Below are 20,988 nucleotides of genomic sequence, written 5' to 3'. Positions count from 1 at the left end.
TGACTCCTCCTCCTGACCATTTTTACCTGAAAATAAAACAAAACAAGCGATGATTGACTTCCAATATTGTTGAAGACAATTAGAGAACTCTTAGTTTGAGCAGGGCTGGTGCGTAGGCAGGTGGCTGTGGGGAAGCAGTGCCAGCAGAAAGGAGAAAAAAAGTTTATTTTTTTAATTCTACCTTCTGCAAGACCAAATAACAAAACAGGCATCTTTGCATTCATGTGTATTTGTGTCTTTAGGACCAGAATACAAATGGACATGTGAGCGCATCAACACTTCTTGGTTGAAGTTGCTGTATGAAAATCATGCTGCTGTGGTCACTACAGCACCGCAGATAAGGCGGAAACACTGTGGCAGTAGCCAGGAAAAGGTAAGCACTCATAGAACCAAAGATTAAAGGGACTTTTACGCTGGACGGTGGTCCTGTATAAAAAGAGAGTGACAGTGGGAGTTCACATTATAGGGGGCAGCATGTAGCATGAGGGCAAAGTATATGGGGACAGTATAAAGTGAGAGGATACAGTATGGGGGCAATATATAGAGTGAGGATACAGTATTGGGGAATTATAAAGTGTAAGGGAACAGTATGGGGCATAGTATATAGAGTGAGGGCAGGGTATGGGGAAGTATACAGTGTGAGGACACAGTTTAGGGGCAGTATAGTGAGAGGGTACATTATGGGGGGAAATATATAGTGTGAGGCACAGTATGGAGGGCAGTATAATGTAAGGGTACAGTATGGGAACAGTATATAGAATGATGGCACAGTATGGATGGGGCAATATACAGAAGATGGCATAGGGCAGCACGGTGGCTCAGTAGCTAGCACTGTAGGCTTTAAAGTGTTGGGGTTCCATGGGGGGGACATTTTTAAGTGGGGCAAGGTATGGAGAGGGGTCAATGTTTGGGGGGGGGCAGTGTTTTGACATGGAGATCATGAAATGGGATTGTATGGAGGCCATCTATATATATAATTGTCTAAGGGTCACTTCCGTCTGTCTGTCCTAGAAATCCCGCGTCTCTGATTGGTCGAGGCCGCTATGCAGCATCAATAGTAAAAAAAATCTAATGTTAAAAATAATAAAAAAAAAACAAACCTGCTATTCTCACCTTCCGTTGTCCGCCGATGCGAGACCGCTAAGTCATCTGGGTAATTTTGCAATGCATCTCTGGGAACGGAAGCTGGCGGCAGCGGCTCGCGCATCGGGACAGCTTCGCTGGACGACGGAGGGTGAGTATATAACTATTTTTTTTTTTTTTTTTTTTTAACAGGGATATGGTGCTCACACTGCTATATACTACATGGGCTGTGTTATATACTATGTGGCCAGTGTTATATACTGCATGGCTCATACATGCATATTCTAGAATACCCGATGCGTTAGAATCGGGCCACCATCTAGTAGTTCATAAGGGAGGATGATGTGTGGGGATAATTCATTAAAAGACAGTGTTGCGGTTATAATACATAAGGGGGAGAAGTGTGGCAGTACATAAGGCAAGATGGCAAGGAGAATATTCTGTAGGAAAGGAGGTCATTTTTTGCGTAGGGAGCAAAGTGAGGGGTAAATATTTTTTCATAGGCACAGTATGGGTTATATTTTTATTTAGAGGACATTATAATAATACTGTTATTTTTAAGTCCACTGTGTCGGTATGTGCTGCAGAAAACCAGTGAAAAGGAGAGTCTGCACAGACGAGCTGTGGCTGTGAAAAGTCACCCTTGTGTCTGGACCAGATTAAAAAGAAAGGAATGAGAATAACTCTAATGAAAGCAGATAACACCTAGAAGGTACATAAATCTAAAAGTTCATTTACACTGGACAATTACAGCCTTTAACCCCTTTCTATCATTGGACGTACTATTCCGTCCATGTGGGGTGGGCCCTACTTCCCAAGGACGGAATAGTACATCCAGCGCGATCGGCCGTGCTCACGGCGCTATGTGCCAGGAGCGGTCACGGACCGCCCCCGGTACATTAACCCCCGGCACACCGCGATCAAACATGATCGCGGTGTGCCGGCGGTATAGGGAAGCATCGCGCAGGGAGGGGGCTCCCTGCGGGCTTCCCTGAGACCCCCGCAGCAACGCGATGTGATCGCGTTGCTCCGAGGGTCTCCTACCTCCTTCCTCGCTGCAGGTCCCGGATCCAAGATGGCCGTGGCATCCGGGTCCTGCAGGGAGGGAGGTGGCTTACCGAGTGCCTGCTCAGAGCAGGCGCTGGTAAGCCTGCAGTGCTCGAAGTCAGATCGGTGATCTGACAGAGTGCTGTGCAAACTGTCAGATCACCGATCTGTGATGTCCCCCCCTGGGACAAAGTATAAAAGTTTTAAAAAAAATGTCCACATGTGTAAAAAAAAAAAAAAAAAAAAAAATCCTAAATAAAGAAAAAAAAATATATATTATTACCATAAATACATTTGTTTATCTAAATAAAAAAAAACAAACAATAAAAGTACACATATTTAGTATCGCCGTGTCCGTAACGACCCAACCTATAAAACTGTCCCACTAGTTAACCCCTTCAGTAAACACCGTAAGAAAAAAAAAAAAAAACGAGGCAAAAAACAACGCTTTATTATCATACTGCCGAATAAAAAGTGGAATAGAACGCGATCAAAAAGACAGATATAAATAACCATGGTACCGCTGAAAGCGTCATTTTGTCCCGCAAAAAAAGAGCCGCCATACAGCATCTTCAGCAAAAAAATAAAAAAGTTATAGTCCTCAGAATAAAGCGATGCCAAAATAATTATTTTTTCTATAAAATAGTTTTTATCGTATAAAAGCGCCAAAACATAAAAAAATGATATAAATGAGATATCGCTGTAATCGTACTGACCCGAAGAATAAAAATGCTTTATCAATTTTACCAAACGCGGAAAGGTATAATCGCCTCCCTCAAAAGAAATTCATGAATGGCTGGTTTTTGGTCATGCTGCCTCACAAAAATCGGAATAAAAAGCAATCAAAAAATGTCACGTGCCCGAAAATGTTACCAATAAAAACGTCAACTTGTCCCGCAAAAAACAAGACCTCACATGACTCTGTGGTCTCAAATATGGAAAAATTATAGCTCTCAAAATGTGGTAACGCAAAAAATATTTTTTGCAATAAAAAGCGTCTTTCAGTGTGTGACGGCTGCCAATCATAAAAATCTGCTAAAAAACCCGCTATAAAAGTAAATCAAACCCCCCTTCATCACCCCCTTAGTTAGGGAAAAATTAAAAAAACGTATTTATTTCCATTTTCCCATTAGGGCTAGGGTTAGGGTTAGGATTAGTTTTAGGGCTACGGTTAGGGTTGGGGCTAGGGTTAGGGTTAAGGCTACAGTTAGGGTAGGGGCTAAAGTTAGGGTTGGGGCTAAAGTTAGGGTTTGGATTACATTTACGGTTGGGAATAGGGTTGGGATTAGGGTTAGGGGTGTGTCTGGGTTAGAGGTGTGGTTAGGGTTACCGTTGGGATTAGGGTTAGGGGTGTGTTTGCATTAGGGTTTCAGTTATAATTGGGGGGTTTCCACTGTTTAGGCACATCAGGGGCTCTCCAAACGCGACATGGCGTCCGATCTCAATTCCAGAACATCACCGTATCAGGCAGTCCAGAGTGTGGCGTCAGCCGTCATAGGGCTTTCTCCACACTACTTGGGTCCTGGGACCATTCTCTTCTGACTGTATGACGGCTGACGCCACACTCTGGACTGCCTGATACGGTGATGTTCCCTCATATTTAGTCTTTTGGCTTATTTCTCTGACATTGGTCTGCCCTTTTTCCTTCCACTGTGATGGTTTGAGTTGGCGAGTTTATCTTATACGCTCCCTATATCACTTTAACAGGCTCGACCCTCTGTGATACTGATAGCGTTGCCTTTTATAGGGACTATTTTTGGTATTTAAACTCCCAAATCTTTTTTTTTTGTTTTTTTTTTGAGGGGATTATCTCCTCTTGCTGCAATTTAGTAGGCTTATCGAGGCCCCCTTGCTAGCATTAGCCTTTTCATTTACATAGGGGCACTCCTGCACTATATGGTACTCTGGGGACGCCCAGAGTTTACCTGCTACCTTGCTCTGTGCACATAAGCCATTGTGCACATAAGTCACCGTTTGTGCATATGTGTTGTGCTATTTATGCTACATCTTTGTATCTTACATTTACGAAAGTACCAGCAGTGTGTTGGTGGCGTGACTCACCATATATTATTGTATCTTTAGCTGTCTCCATATATTTACTCTGTATAGGACCATTGGTGTGTTGGTTGTACTTTAATATGTTTTTATTGGTGTTTTCTGTCTTCCTCATTAATAAATAATTTTTTGTATTTTTTCCATTTAATTGTATTCTGGGTGTGCGCCCTATATGCACAGTCTCTTTTCTTGTTTGTTTGGCATATGCTGCTGCTATGCATTGAGCTTATTATACTTACCTTATAGGTCGCAATTGGCTCCTCGCCCATTGGTAGTGCTCCTTGGCTCTCCCTCTTCCTTTTACAATACTTTTGGCCATGACTGTAGGCCCGGCATCACACTACCGTAGAATATGGGCGAGTGCTATGAGAGAAAACATCGCATAGCACTTGGACCAGTGTTAATCTATGGGGCAGCTCACATCAGCGTTTATTTTCTCAGGCGTATTCGGCGTACGTGTAAAATCGCAGCATGCGATTGTACATGTATTATGTCCGAGACTCGCCAATGCAAGCTTTTGGGTGCGACAAAAAATAAATAAATCGCACAGCACTCTGACCATGCGAGTGCTGTTCAATTTTTACACACCGGTGTCCTTTGAAAAGCCGGCAATTCATGTGCCGCATAGAGAAATATCACACTGACAGGTTAGAATAGAATCGATAAAATAGATATATAGACATAGAATAAATAGATATATAGATGTCAGTGACACATACACATATATGCACCGTGTTCCAAATTGTTACGCAAATTGGATTTACATGTCATAAAGATTTAATTGTTTTGTTTTTCAAATAAACTCATGGATGGTATTGTGTCTCAGGGCTCAATGGATTACTGAAATCAATCTTAAACATGTGATAATTAGTTTTCCAGGTGATTCAAATTAAAGGAAAACTACTTAAAAATGATGTTCCACATTATTAAGCAGGCCACAGTTTTCAAATAACATGGGAAAGAAAAAGGATCTCTCTGCTTCCGAAAAGCATCAAATAGTGCAATGCCTTAGTCAAGGGATGAAAACATTAGATATTTCCCAAAAACTTAAGCGTGATCATCGCACTGTTAAGAGATTTGTGGCTGATTCTGAACACAGACGTGTTCGTGCTGATAAAGGCATAATGAGGAAGATTTCTGCCAGGCAAGTTCATCAGATTGAGAGCAGCTGCTTAAAAGCCATTACAAACCAGCAAACAGATATTTGAAGCTGCTGGTGCCTCTGTAGTCCCTCAAACCTCAAGGTGTAGGATCCTTCAAAGGCTTGCTGTGGTACTATTCAGTCACCCCTAAACAGTGTTCACAAGCAGAAACGGTTGCAGTGGGCCCAGACATACATGAAGACTAATTTTCAAACAGTCTTGTTTACTGATGAGTGTCGAGCAACCCTGGATGGTCCAGATGGATGGAGTAGTGGATGGTTGGTGGATGGCCACTATGTCCCAACAAGGCTGCGACGTCAGCAAGGAGGTGGAGGAGTCATGTTTTGGGCCGGAATCATGGGGAAACAGTTGGTAAGGCCCTTTAAGGTTCCTGAAGGTGTGAAAATGACCTCTTCAAAGTATATAGAGTTTCTGACTGACAACTTTCTTCCATGGTATAAAAAGCAGAAATGTGCCTTCAGGAGCAAAATCATCTTCATGCATGACAATGCACCATCTCATGCTGCAAAGAATACCTCTGAGTCATTGGCTGCTATGGGCATAAAAGGAAATAAACTCATCGTGTGGCCATCATCTTCCCCTGACCTCAACCCTATAGAGAACCTTTGGAGTATCATCAAGCAAAAGATCTATGAGGGTGGGAGGCAGTTCACATCAAAACAGCAGCTCTGGGAGGCTATTCTGACTTCATGCAAAGAAATAAAAGCAGAAACTCTACAAAAGCTCACAAGTTCAATGGATGCAAGAATTGTGAAGGTGATATCAAAGAAGGGTTCCTATGTTAACATGTAACTTGGCATGTTATGATGTTTTGGAGTTAAATAGCTTTTTTGTTCAGTGAATGTGACCTCCTAATGCTGAAAATTCAACAAATTAGCATTTTCAGTTCTTTAAAACATATCAAATGTTTAGAAATTCTACTGTGCCTAATAATTCGGAACAGTGCATTTTGAGTTTGTATTCATTTTGGAGATTATACTGTTATCATTGGGAGGTTTCTTCAATAAAAATCGATGTAAACTCTAAGGCTATGTGCACACGTTGCGGTTTTTACCGCGGAACCGCAGCGATTTTGATGCTGCGGGTGCGCAGCAGTTTCCATTGCGTTTACAGTAAACATGTAAACCAATGGGAAACCGCAAGCCGCTGTGCACATGCTGCGGGAAAAACCGCGCAGAAACGCAGCGGTTTACAACCCGCAGCATGTCACTTCTTTGTGCAAAATCGCAGCGATTCTGCACACATAGAAATGCATTGATCCGCTTACTTCCCGCCTGGGGAATGCGCGGATAATGTGCGGTTGCTACTCGGGGTGGAGGAGAGGAAACTCTCCTCCAGGCCCTGGGAACCATATTTGTGGTAAAAAAAAAGAATTAAAATAAAAAATAATGCTATGCTCACCTCTCAGCGCTGCACGTGGCCGTCCGGTCTCAGGTTTGCTGTGCGAGCAGGACCTGCGGTGACGTCGCGGTCACATGACCGTGACGTCACGAAGGTCCTTCTCGCACAGCATCTTTGGAAACGGACCACCACGTGCAGCGCCGAGGAGATCGGGACGTCAGAGGGTGAGTATAACCATTTTTTTTATTATTTTTAACATTACTATTGATGCTGCATATTGCTGCATATGCAGCATCAATAGTATAGGAGTAAACCCGCAGCGGAAACCGCAAGACAAAACGTGATAAATCTGCAGGGCTAACCGCAGCGGTTTCGCCCTGCAGATTTATCAAATCCGCTGCGGGAGAACCCGCAGGGACCCGAACCTACGTGTGCACATGGCCTAACGGGTGATGATGACTTTTATTAGACTGACTGTCATTTGCACTGACCATTTAGGAAAATCCGAGAAAAATATAATTTGCATAATAATTTGGAACATGGTGTATATACTGGAGTATAAGCCGAGCTGTTCAGCCCATTTTTTTAGGCTAAAAGTGCCCTCTCGGCTTATACTGGAGTCATTGTCCCAGGGGGTCGGCGGGGGAAGGGGAGCTGCAGGAGTGGCGGCTGTCACATCATACTCACCTGCTCCCGGCGCGGTCTCTGCACTTCCCTGCTTCTCCGATGGTCTCCGGCGCCGGCAGCTCTTCCTGTGTTCAGCGGTCACGTGGTACCGCTCATTAAAGTAATGAATATGGACGCGACTCCACTCCCATAGGCATGGAGCGCACATTCATTAAATTAATGAGCGGTACCATGTGACCGCTGGACACAAGAACAAGCTGCCGGCACCAGAGACCATCGGAGAAGCAGGGACCACGCCAGGAGGGTGAGTATAACGGGGGAGGGTGAGCCAGGCGATATTCACCTGTCCCCTTTCCACCGTCGGGCTGTGTCTTCCGCATCCTCTGGCTGTAACGTTCAGGTCAGAGTGAGCGATGACGTGGTTAGTGCGCGCCCTCTGCCTGAACAGTCACTTCAGAGACCCGGAAGACACAGCGGCGCGAGGCAGTGGAATGGGGACAGGTGAATATCGCAAGTGCCGGTATCCTGAGCAAGCGGCGACTCCCACACCTGGACCCCACAGTGCGCCCGTGTCCCCGCCTGCTCAGGACACTGGCACCAGACCCTTAGCGACGAGAGGTGAGTATGTAATTTATTTTTTTTAAATTGCAGCAGCAGCACATGGGGCATATTATTCTATGGAGCATCTTATGGGGCCATGAACCTTTATGGAGCATTATATGGGGCATAATATTCTATGGAGAATCTTATGGGGCCATCAACCTTTGTGCAGCATTATATCAGGCATAATATTATATGGCGCATCTTATGGGGCCATCATTAACCTTTTATGCAGCATTATATAGGGCATATTTTAATATGGAGCATCTTATGGGGCCAACATTAACCTTTTATGCAGCATTATATAGGGCATATTTTAATATGGAGCATCTTATGGGGCCCATCATGAACTGTATGGAGCATTATATGGGGCTCCTGATTCAATATGGATATTCAAAAACACTTAACCTACTGATGTCTCAATTAGTTTTACTTTTATTGGTATCTACCGGTATTTTTATTTTTGAAATTTACCAGTAGCTGCTGCATTTCCCACCATAAGCTTATACTCGTTTTCCCAGTTTTTGTGGCAAAATTAGGGGTCTCGGCTTATACTCGAGTATATATGGTGTGTATACATGTGTGTGTGTGTATATATTATATATATATATATATATATATATATATATATATATATATATATATATATATATATATATATATATATATATATATACACATACACGCGCACATGGGCTGAAATTCAGCCCTGGCATTTGAAATCACACAAGCCCATGGTGTCCCCACCCCCGAGCACCAGATGGGATCTATTACTAATATTATCCTGGATGGTGGAAAGCAAGATTTTGTCCAAGACCAATATTTCTAATGATAACTGTGGCCTGCTGGAGTAAGTGACGGAGTCAGCAACTTTTGCTCCATCACAACTCTTAACAGTATGGGTATCTCGAAAACACCGATTCTGTTAACAATGTAGCAGGCAAGGCAGCCCATGACCAGACAGGCCCTTCTGGCATTTGCCAGAATTGCCAGTCCGGCCCTGTATATATGTTACATAGTTAGAAGCAAAGCCGTCAATTCATTTGGCACGCACAGTAATATCACAGCGCCACAGGTTAGAATAGAATATATAGAATAGGTACCGTATATACACATAGAATACATATATGTACAGTATGTGTGTCACTGACATCTATATATTGATGTATTCCATGTGTATATACCTATTCTATCCATTCTATTCTAACCTGTCACGCTGTGATATTACTGTACGCGGCACATGAATTGACAGCTTTTATTCTATTATACATACACACACACGAATATTTCCTTTGAAAACGATGTGTAAATGACAGAATTGCTGTATGTACAAGCTAGTCTTAAAATCGCATAGCAATCGCACTGCAGTCGGATGCTAGGTGTGAAAAATTGGATTGTACTAATACGACTCTCGTCAGGGAGACTCGGACTGATTTTTCATACGTTTAGCATGATTCCTGTCTTATACGAAATCTTTTGCGCGATTGGTGGGGGTCTCAGCACCCTGACTCCCCTCCCCTCAATCTGCTCAGAATTAAATAGCCTTAAAGATAAAATCTCTCCAAAAAGTTAAGTTACTCTTTAAATGTTTAACCCCTTCACCACCTTGGGTTTTTCCATTTTTGAGTTTCCATTTTTTTGCTCCACTTCTTCCCAGAGCCATAACTTTTTAATTCAATCAATATGGCCATGTGAGGGCTTGCTTTTTAAAAGCTTGTACTTTTGAACGCAACCATTTGTTTGTACAGAAAAATGGGAAAAAATTCAAAGAACGGTGAAATTGCAAAAAAAAGTTCAATTCCACAATTGTTTTTTTTTTTTACCATGTTCATTAAATGATAAAACTGACTTGCGATTATGATTCTCCACGTCATTACGAGTTTGTAGACACCAAACATGTATAGGTTCTTTTTCATTTAACCCCTTAGTGACAGAGCCAATTTGGGACTTAATGACCAAGCCAATTTTTACAATTCTGACCACTGTCACTTTAAGGCTGGAGTCACACACAAAGTATAAAAATACGGTCCGTTTTTTACAGACCAAATATGCAGAAATGCTTCCTGAACAGTGATCCGTATGTCATCCGTAGGCAAGGTGTGGCTGCATATTTTGTGCATGTAAACCTCCTTATGTAGTCCGTATGGCGAGATTTTCTCTCTGGTTTGCAAAATGGACATAGAATGGATCCATGGGCTCAATTATTCGTGAAAACATATATATATAGTGTATATATATATTTTAGTATATATATATTTCATACAGAGCTAGATAGCAGAAAAGCCGGTAATTCAATTGCCGGCCTTTGCTATCTCCTTATCAAACCCGACAGGATATGGGACATGGTTTACATACAGTAAACCATTTCATATCCCTTATTTTTTTTTACATATTCCTCACTACTAATGTTAGAAGTGTCTGTGTGCAAAATTTGGGAGCTCTAGGTGTTAAAATAAAGGGTTAAATCACGGAAAAAACTGGCGTGGGCTCCTGCGCAATTTTCTCCGCCACAGTGGGAAAGCCAGTGACTGAGTGCAGATATTAACCCCTTCACCCCCAAGGGTGGTTTGCACGTTAATGACCGGGCCAATTTTTACAATTCTGACCACTGTCCCTTTATGAGGTTATAACTCTGGAACGCTTCAACGGATCTTGGCGATTCTGACATTGTTTTCTCGTGACATATTGTACTTCATGATAGTGGTAAAATTTCTTCGATATAACTTGCGTTTATTTGTGAAAAAAACGAATATTTGGCGAAAATTTTGAAAATTTCGCAATTTTCCAACTTTGAATTTTTATGCCCTTAAATCACAGACATATGTCACGCAAAATACTTAATAAGTAACATTTCCCACATGTCTACTTTACATCAGCACAATTTTGGAACCAAAATTTTTTTGGGTGACGGAGTTATAAGGGTTAAAAGTTGACCAGCAATTTCTCATTTTTACAACACCATTTTTTTTTAGGGACCACATCTCATTTGAAGTCATTTTGAGGGGTCTATATGATAGAAAATACCCAAGTGTGACACCATTCTAAAAACTGCACCCCTCAAGGTACTCAAAACCACTTTCAAGAAGTTTATTAACCCTTCAGGTGTTTCACAGGAATTTTTGGAATGTTTAAATAAAAATAAACATTTAACTTTTTTTCACTCAAAATTTGTTTCAGCTCCAATTTGTTTTATTTTACCAAGGGTAACAGGAGAAAATAGACCCCAAAATTTGTTGTACAATTCGTCCTGAGTACGCTGATACCCCATATGTGGGTGTAAACCATTGTTTGGGCGCAGGGCAGAGCTCGGAAGGAAATGAGCGCCATTTGACTTTTCAATGCAAAATTGACTGGAATTGAGATGGGACGCCATGTTGCGTTTGGAGAGCCCCTGATGTGCCTAAACATTGAAACCCCCCACAAGTGACACCATTTTGGAAAGTAGACCCCTTAAGGAACTTATCTAGATGTGTGTTGAGCACTTTGACCCAACAAGTGCTTCACAGAAGTTTATAATGCAGAGCCCTAAAAATAAAAATCATATTTTTTCACAAAAATGATCTTTTCGCCCCCATTTTTTTATTTCCCCAAGGGTAAGAGAAGAAATTAGACCACAAAAGTTGTTGTGCAATTTGTCCTGAGTATGACGATACCCCATATGTGGGGGTAAACCACTGTTTGGGCGCATAGCAGAGCTCGGAAGGGAAGGAGCGCTATTTTACTTTTCAATGCAAAATTGACTGGAATTAAGATGGGATGCCATGTTGCGTTTGGAGAGCCCCTGATGTGCCTAAACATTAAAAACCCCCACAAGTGACACCATTTTGGAAAGTAGACCCCCTAAGGAACTTATCTAGATGTGTTTTGATAGCTTTGAACCCCCAAGTGGTTCACTACAGTTTATAACGCAGAGCCGTGAAAATAAAAATTCCTTTTTTTTTTTTTTTTTCACAAAAATGATTTTTAGCCCCCAGTTTTGTATTTTCACAAGGGTATCAGGATAAATTGGACCCCAAACTTTGTTGTCCAATTTGTCCTGAGTACGCTGATACCCCATATGTGGGGGGGAACCACTGTTTGGGCGCATGACAGAGCTCGGAAGGGAAGGAGCGCCATTTGGAATGCAGACTTAAATGGATTGGTCTGCAGGCGTCACGTTGCATTTGCAGAGCCCCTGATGTACCCAAACAGTACAAACCCCCCACAAGTGACCCCATATTGGAAACTAGACCCCCCAAGGAACTTATCTAGATGTGTTGTGAGAACTTTGAACCCCCAAGTGTTTCACTACAGTTTATAACGCAGAGCCGTGAAAATAAAAATTCCTTTTTTTTTCACAAAAATGATTTTTTAGCCCCCAGTTTTGTATTTTCACAAGGGTATCAGGATAAATTGGGCTCCAAAAGTTGTTGTCCAATTTGTCCTGAGTACGTTGATACCCCATATGTGGGGGGGAACCACTGTTTGGGTGCATGACAGAGCTCGGAAGGGAAGGAGCGTCATTTGGAATGCAGACTTAAATGGATTGGTCTGCAGGCGTCACGTTGCATTTGCAGAGCCCCTGATGTACCCAAACAGTACAAACCCCCCACAAGTGACCCCATATCGGAAACTAGACCCCCCAAGGAACTTATCTAGATGTGTTGTGAGAACTTTGAACCCCCAAGTGTTTCACTACAGTTTACAACGCAGAGCCGTGAAAATAAAAAATCTTTTTTTTCCCACAAAACTTATTTTTTGGCCCCCAGTTTTGTATTTTCCCAAGGGTAGCAGGAGAAATTGGACCCCAAAAGATGATGTCCAATTTGTCCTGAGTACGCTGATACCCCATATGTTGGGGTAAACCCCTGTTTGGGCACACGGGAGAGCTCTGAAGGGAAGGAGCACTGTTTTCCTTTTTCAACGCAGAATTGGCTGGAATTCAGATCGGATGCCATGTCCCGTTTGGAGAGCCCCTGATGTGCCTAAACAGTGGAAACCCCCCAATTATAACTGAAACCCTAATCCAAACACATCCCTAACCCTAATCCCAACGGTAACCCTAACCACTCCTCTAACCCAGACACACCCAACCCTATTCCCAACCGTAAATGTAATCCAAACCCTAACCCTATCTTTAGCCCCAACCCTAACTGTAGCTCCAACCCTAGCCCTAACCCTAGCAATAACCCTAGCCGTATCACTAGCCCTAACACTAGCCCTAACACTAGCCGTAACACTAGCCCTAACCCTAGCCCTAACCCTAGCCCTATCCCCAACCCTAGCCCTAACCCTAGCCCTAACCCTAGCCCCAACCCTAGCCCTAACCCTAGTCCTAACCCTTGCCCTAACCCTTGCCCTAACCCTAGCCCTAACCCTAGTCCTAACTCTAGCCCTAACCCTAGCCCCAACCCTAGCCCTAACCCTAACCCTTGCCCTAACCCTAGCCCTAACTCTAGTCCTAACTCTAGCCCTAACCCTAATGGGAAAATGGAAATAAATACATTTTTTAATTTTTTTATTTTTCCCTAACTAAGGGGGTGATGAAGGGGGGTTTGATTTACTTTTATAGCGGGTTATTTAGCGGATTTTTATGATTGGCAGCTGTCACACACTGAAAGACGCTTTTCATTGGAAAAAATATTTTTTGCGTTACCACATTTTGAGAGCTGTAATTTTTCCATATTTGAGTCCACAGAGTTATGTGAGATCTTGTTTTTTGCGGGACGCGTTGACGTTTTTATTGGTAACATTTTCGGACACGTGACATTTTTTGATCGCTTTTTATTCCAATTTTTGTGAGGCAGAGTGATTAAAAACCAGCTATTCATGAATTTCTTTTGGGGGAGGCGTTTATACCGTTCCGCGTTTGGTAAAATTGATAAAGCAGTTTTATTCGTCGGGTCAGTACGATTACAGCGATATCTCATTGATATCATTTTTTTATGTTTTGGCGCTTTTATACGATAAAAACTATTTTATAGAAAAAATAATTATTTTGGTATCGCTTTATTCTCAGGACTATAACTTTTTTATTTTTTTTGCTGATGATGCTGTATGGCGGCTCGTTTTTTGCAGGACAAGATGACGTTTTCAGCGGTACCATGGTTATTTATATCAGTCTTTTTGATTGCGTGTTATTCCACTTTTTGTTCGGCGGTATGGTAATAAAGCGTTGTTTTTTGCCTCGTTTTTTTTTTTTTTTTCTTACGGTGTTTACTGAAGGGGTTAACTAGTGGGGCAGTTTTATAGGTTGGGTCGTTACGGAAGCGGCGATACTAAATATGTGTACTTTTATTGTTTTTTTTATTTTATTTAGCTAAAGAAATGTATTTATGGGAATAATTTATTTATTTTTTTTTCTTTATTTAGGATTTTTTTTTTATTTTTTTTTTACACACATGTGGGGAATTTTTTTTTTACTTTTTTACTTTGTCCCAGGGGGGGACATCACAGATCATTGATCTGGCAGTGTGCACAGCACTCTGCCAGATCTGCGATCTGCTGTGCAGGGCTGCAGGCTTACCAAGTGTCTGCTCTGAGCAGGCACTCGGTAAGCCACCTCCCTCCCTGCAGGACCCGGATGCCGCGGCCATCTTGGATCCGGGACCTGCGGCGAGGAGGGAGGTAGGAGACCCTCAGAGCAACGCGATCACATCGCGTTGCTCCGGGGGTCTCAGGGAAGCACGCAGGGAGCCCCCTCCCTGCGCGATGCTTCCCTATACCGCCGGTACACCGCGATCATGTTTGATCGCGGTGTGCCGGGGGTTAATGTGCCGGGGGCGGTCCGTGACCGCTCCTGGCACATAGTGCCGGATGTCAGCTGCGATATGCAGCTGACACCCGGCCGCGATCGGCCGCGCTCCCCCCGTGAGCGCGGCCGATCGGCTATGACGTACTATCCCATCGAGGGTCAGATAGGCCCAGGTCACCTCGACGGGATAGTACGTCTAAGGTCACAGAGGGGTTAATAGCCTAGAGAGGGACCATGGTTATTGGCCCCCCCTGGCTACAAACATCTGCCCCCAGTCACCCCAGAAAAGGCACATCTGTAAGATGCGCCTATTCTGGCACTCAGCCGCTCTCTTCCCACTCCCAAGTAGCGGTGGGATACGGGGTAATAAAGGGTTAATGTCACCTTGCTAATGTAAGGTGACATTAAGCCTGGTTAATAATGGAGAGATGTTAATAAGACACCTATCCATTAACCCCTTCACCCCCAAGGGTGGTTTGCACGTTATGGACCGGGCCAATTTTTACAATTCTGACCACTGTCCCTTTATGAGGTTATAACTCTGGAACGCTTCAACGGATCCTGGTGATTCTGACATTGTTTTCTTGTGACATATTGTACTTCATGATAGTGGTAAAATTTCTTTGATATTACCTGCGTTTATTTGTGAAAAAAATGGAAATTTGGCGAAAATTTTGAAAATTTCGCAATTTTCCAAATTTGAATTTTTATGCAATTAAATCACAGTGATATGTCACACAAAATACTTAATAAGTAACATTTCCCACATGTCTACTTTACATCAGCACCATTTTGGAACCAAAATTTTTTTTTGTTAGGGAGTTATAAGGGTTAAAAGTTGACCAGCAATTTCTCATTTTTACAACACCATTTTTTTTTAGGGACCACATCTCATTTGAAGTCATTTTGAGGGGTCTATATGATAGAAAATACCCAAGTGTGACACCATTCTAAAAACTGCACCCCTCAAGGTGCTCAAAACCACATTCAAAAAGTTTATTAACCCTTCAGGTGTTTCACAGGAATTTTTGGAATGTTTAAATAAAAATGAACATTTAACTTTTTTTCACACAAAATTTACTTCAGCTCCAATTTGTTTTATTTTACCAAGGGTAACAGGAAAAAATGGACCCCAAAAGATGTTATACAATTTGTCCTGAGTACGCCGATACTCCATATGTAGGGGTAAACCACTGTTTGGGCGCATGACAGAGCTCGGAAGCGAAGGAGCGCCATTTGACTTTTCAATGCAAAATTGACTGGAATTGAGATGGGACGCCATGTTGCGTTTGGAGAGCCACTGATGTGCCTAAACATTGAAACCCCCCACAAGTGACACCATTTTGGAAAGTAGACCCCCTAAGGAACTTATCTAGATGTGTGGTGAGCACTTTGACCCACCAAGTGCTTCACAGAAGTTTATAATGCAGAACCGTAAAAATAAAAAATCATATTTTTTCACAAAAATGATCTTTTCGCCCCCAATTTTTTATTTTCCCAAGGGTAAGAGAAGAAATTGGACCCCAAAAGTTGTTGTACAATTTGTCCTGAGTACGCTGATACCCCATATGTGGGGGTAAACCACTGTTTGGGCGCATGGGAGAGCTCGGAAGGGAAGGAGCGCCGTTTGACTTTTCACTGCAAAATTGACAGGAATTGAGATGGGACGCCATGTTGCGTTTGGAGAGCCACTGATGTGCCTAAACATTGAAACCCCCCACAAGTGACATCATTTTGGAAAGTAGACCCCCTAAGGAACTTATCTAGATGTGTGGTGAGCACTTTGACCCACCAAGTGCTTCACAGAAGTTTATAATGCAGAACCGTAAAAATAAAAAATCATATTTTTTCACAAAAATGATCTTTTCGCCCCCAATTTTTTATTTTCCCAAGGGTAAGAGAAGAAATTGGACCCCAAAAGTTGTTGTACAATTTGTCCTGAGTACGCTGATACCCCATATGTGGGGGTAAACCACTGTTTGGGCGCATGGGAGAGCTCGGAAAGGAAGAAGCGCCGTTTGACTTTTCACTGCAAAATTGACAGGAATTGAGATGGGACGCCATGTTGCGTTTGGAGAGCCACTGATGTGCCTAAACATTGAAGCCCCCCACAAGTGACACCATTTTGGAAAGTAGACCCCCTAAGGAACTTATGTAGAGCTGTGGTGAGCACTTTGACCCACCAAGTGCTTCACAGAAGTTTATAATGCAGAGCCGTAAAAATAAAACAAAATTTTTTTCCCACAAAAATTATTTTTTAGCCCCCAGTTTTGTATTTTCCCAAGGGTAACAGGAGAAATTGGACCCCAATAGTTGTTGTCCAATTTGTCCTGAGTACGCTGATACCCCATATGTGGGGGGGGAACCACCGTTTGGGCGCATGGGAGGGCTCGGAAGGGATGGAGCGCCATTTGGAATGCAGACTTAGATGGAATGGTCTGCAGGCATCACATTGCGTTTGCAGAGCCCCTAATGTACCTAAACAGTAAACCCCCCCCCCACAAGTGACACCATTTTGGAAAGTAGACCCCCTAAGGAACTCATCTAGATGTGTTGTGAGAGCTTTGAACCCCCAAGTGTTTCACTACAGTTTATAACGCAGAGCCGTGCAAATAAAAAATATTTTTTTTCCACAAAAATTATTTTTTAGCCCCCAGTTTTGTATTTTTCCAAGGGTAACAGGAGAAATTGGACCCTATATATTGTTGTCCAATTTGTCCTGAGTACACTGATACCTGATATCTGGGGGTGAACCACCGTTAGAGCGCATGGCAGAGCTCGGAAGGATCATCATTTGCAATGCAGACTTAGATGGATTGGTCTACAGGCGTCACATTGCGTTTGCAGAGCCCCTAATGTACCTAAACAGTATAAACCCCCCACAAGTGACCCAATATTGGAAACTAGACCCCCCAAGGAACTTATCTAGTTGTGTTGTGAGAACTTTGAACCCCCAAGCGTTTCACTACAGTTTAGAACGCAGAGCCGTGAAGATAAAAAAAATAAAAAATTTCCCCAAAAAATTATTTTTTAGCCCCCAGTTTTGTATTTTCCCAATGGTAACAGGAGAAATTGGACCCCAAAAGTTGTTGTCCAATTTGTCTTGAGTACGCTGATACCCCATATGTGGGGGGGAACCACCGCATGGGAGGGCTCGGAAAGGAAGGAGCGCCATTTGGAACGCAGACTTAGATGGAATGGTCTGCAGGCGTCACATTGCGTTTGCAGAGCCCCTAATGTACCTAAACAGTAGAAACCCCCCACAAGTGACACCATTTTGGAAAGTAGAACCCCTAAGGAACTCATCTAGATGTGTTGTGAGAGCTTTGAACCCCCAAGTGTTTCACTACAGTTTATAACGCAGATCCATGCAAATAAAAAACTTTTTTTTTCCACAAAAATTATTTTTTAGCCCCTAGTTTTGTATTTTCCCAAGGGTAACAGGAGAAATTGGACCCCAAAAGTTGTTCTCCAATGTGTTCCGAGTACGCTGATACCCCATATGTTGGGGTAAACCCCTGTTTGGGCGCACGGGAGAGCTTGGAAGGGAAGAAGCACTGTTTTACTTTTTCAACGCAGAATTGGCTGGAATTGAAATTGGACTCCATGTCACGTTTGGAGAGCCCCTGATGTGCCTAAACAGTGGAAACCCCCCAATTATAACTGAAACCCTAATCCAAACACACCCCTAACCCTAATCCCAACGGTAACCCTAACCACACCTCTAACCCAGACACACCCCTAACCCTAATCCCAACCGTAAATGTAATCCAAACCCTAACCCTAACTTTAGCCCCAACTCTAGCCCTAACCCTAACCCTAGCCCTAACCCTAATGGGAAAATGGAAATAAATACATTTTTTACATTTTTTTAATTTTTCCCTAACTAAGCGGGTGATGAAGGGGGGTTTGATTTACTTTTATAGCGGGTTATTTAGCGGATTTTTATGATTGGCAGCCATCACACATGAAAGACGCTTTTTATTGCAAAAAATATTTTTTGCGTTACCACATTTTGAGAGCTATAATTTTTCCATATTTGAGACCACAGAGTCATGTGAGGTCTTGTTTTTTGTGGGACGAGTTGACGTTTTTATCGGTAACATGTTCGGGCACGGGATATTTTTTTGATCGCTTTTTATTCCGATTTTTGTGAGGCAGAATGACCAAAAACCAGCTATTCATGAATTTCTTTTGGGGGAGGCGTTTATACCGTTCCGCGTTTGGTAAAATTGATAAAGCAGTTTTATTCTTTGGGTCAGTACGATTACAGCGATACCTCATTTATATAATTTTTTTTTGTTTTGGCGCTTTTATACGATAAAAGCTATTTTATAGAAAAATTATTATAAATAATTATTTTGGCATCGCTTTATTCTGAGGACTATAACTTTTTTATTTTTTCGCACATGATGGTGTATGGCGGCTCGTTTTTTGCGGGACAAGATGACGTTTTCAGCGGTACCATGGTTATTTATATCCGTCTTTTTGATCGCGTGTTATTCCACTTTTTGTTTGGCGGTATGAGAATAAAGCGTTGTTTTTTGCCTCGTTTTTTTTTTTTTTACGGTGTTCACTGAAGGGGTTAACTAGTGATATAGTTTTATAGGTGGGGTCGTTACGGACGTGGCGATACTAAATATGTGTACTTTTATTGTTTGATTTTTTTTTATTTAGATAAAGAAATGTATTTATGGGAATAATATTTTTTTTTTATTTATTTATTTAGGAATTTTTATTTTATTTTTTTTTTACACATGTGGACATTTTTTTTTAACTTTTTTACTTTGTCCCAGGGGGGGACATTACAGATCATTGATCTGGCAGTGTGCACAGCACTCTGTCAGATCGACGATCTGCTGTGCAGGGCTGCAGGCTTACCAAGTGTCTGCCACCTCCCTCCCTGCAGGACCCGGATGCCGCGGCCATCTTGGATCCGGGACCTGCGGCGAGGAGGGAGGTAGGAGACCCTCAGAGCAGCGCAATCACATCGCGTTGCTCCGGGGGTCTCAGGGAAGCCCGCAGGGAGCCCCCTCCCTGCGCGATGCTTCCCTATACCGCCGGCACACCGCGATCATGTTTGATCGCGGTGTGCCTGGGGTTAATGTGCCGGGGGCGGTCCGTGACCGCTCCTGGCACATAGTGCCGGATGTCAGCTGCGATAGTCAGCTGACACCCGGCCGCGATCGGCCGCGCTCCCCCCGTGAGCGCGGCCGATCGCGTATGACGTACTATTCCGTCCTTGGGAAGTAGGGCCCACCCCACATGGACGGAATAGTACGTCTAATGACAGAAAGGGGTTAATCCAATAGTAATAAAGGGTTAAAAAACACACACATTATGAATAAAGTTTTTTAACCCCTTCACCCCCAAGGGTGGTTTGCACGTTAATGACCAGGCCAATTTTTACAATTCTGACCACTGTCCCTTTATGAGGTTATAACTCTAGAACTCTTCAACGGATCTTGGCGATTCTGACATTGTTTTCTCATGACATATTGTACTTCATGTTAGTGGTAAAATTTATTCGATATAACTTGCGTTTATTTGTGAAAAAAACGGAAATTTGGCAAAAATTTAGAAAATTTCGCAATTTTCCAACTTTGAATTTTTATGCCCTTAAATCACAGAGATATGTCACGCAAAATACTTAATAAGTAACATTCCCCACATGTCTACTTTACATCAGCACAATTTTGGAAACAAAATTTTTTTTGTTAGGGAGTTATAAGGGTTAAAAGATGACCAGAAATTTCTCATTTTTACAACACCATTTTTTTTTTAGGGACCACATCTCATTTGAAGCCATTTTGAGGGGTCAATATGACAGAAAATAACCAAGTGTGACACCATTCTAAAAACCGCACCCCTCAAGGTGCTCAAAACCACATTCAAGAAGTTTATTAACCTTTCAGGTGGTTCACAGGAATTTTTGGAATGTTTAAATAAAAATGAACATTTAACTTTTTTTCACACAAAATTTATTTCAGCTTTTGTTTTATTTTACCAAGGGTAACAGGAGAAAATGGACCCCAAAAGTTGTTGTACAATTTGTCCTGAGTACGCTGATACCCAATATGTGGGGGTAAACCACTGTTTGGGCGCATAGCAGAGCTCGGAAGGGAAGGAGCGCCATTTTACTTTTCAATGCAAAATTGACTGGAATTGAGATGGGACGCCATGTTGGGTTTGGAGAGCCCCTCATGTGCCTAAACATTGAAACCCCCCACAAGTGACACTATTTTGGAAAGTAGACCCCTTAAGGAACTTATCTAGATGTGTGGTGAGCACTTTGACCCAACAAGTGCTTCACAGAAGTTTATAATGCAGAGCCCTAAA

The 20,988-nt window shown here is 42.5% G+C and overlaps 1 protein-coding gene across 1 annotated transcript in view; it reads right to left on the bottom strand.

The window, feature by feature from the left end:
* The window catches only part of TNFRSF11A (TNF receptor superfamily member 11a), a 191,236-nt gene that overhangs the window by 11,820 nt on the left and 158,428 nt on the right, over positions 1–20,988 (bottom strand). The window lies entirely within an intron of this gene.

Source organism: Ranitomeya variabilis, chromosome 6 (assembly GCF_051348905.1).
Source record: "Ranitomeya variabilis isolate aRanVar5 chromosome 6, aRanVar5.hap1, whole genome shotgun sequence".
NCBI classification, from domain to species: domain Eukaryota; kingdom Metazoa; phylum Chordata; class Amphibia; order Anura; family Dendrobatidae; genus Ranitomeya; species Ranitomeya variabilis.
This window is presented reverse-complemented; position numbering and strand designations above follow the sequence as displayed.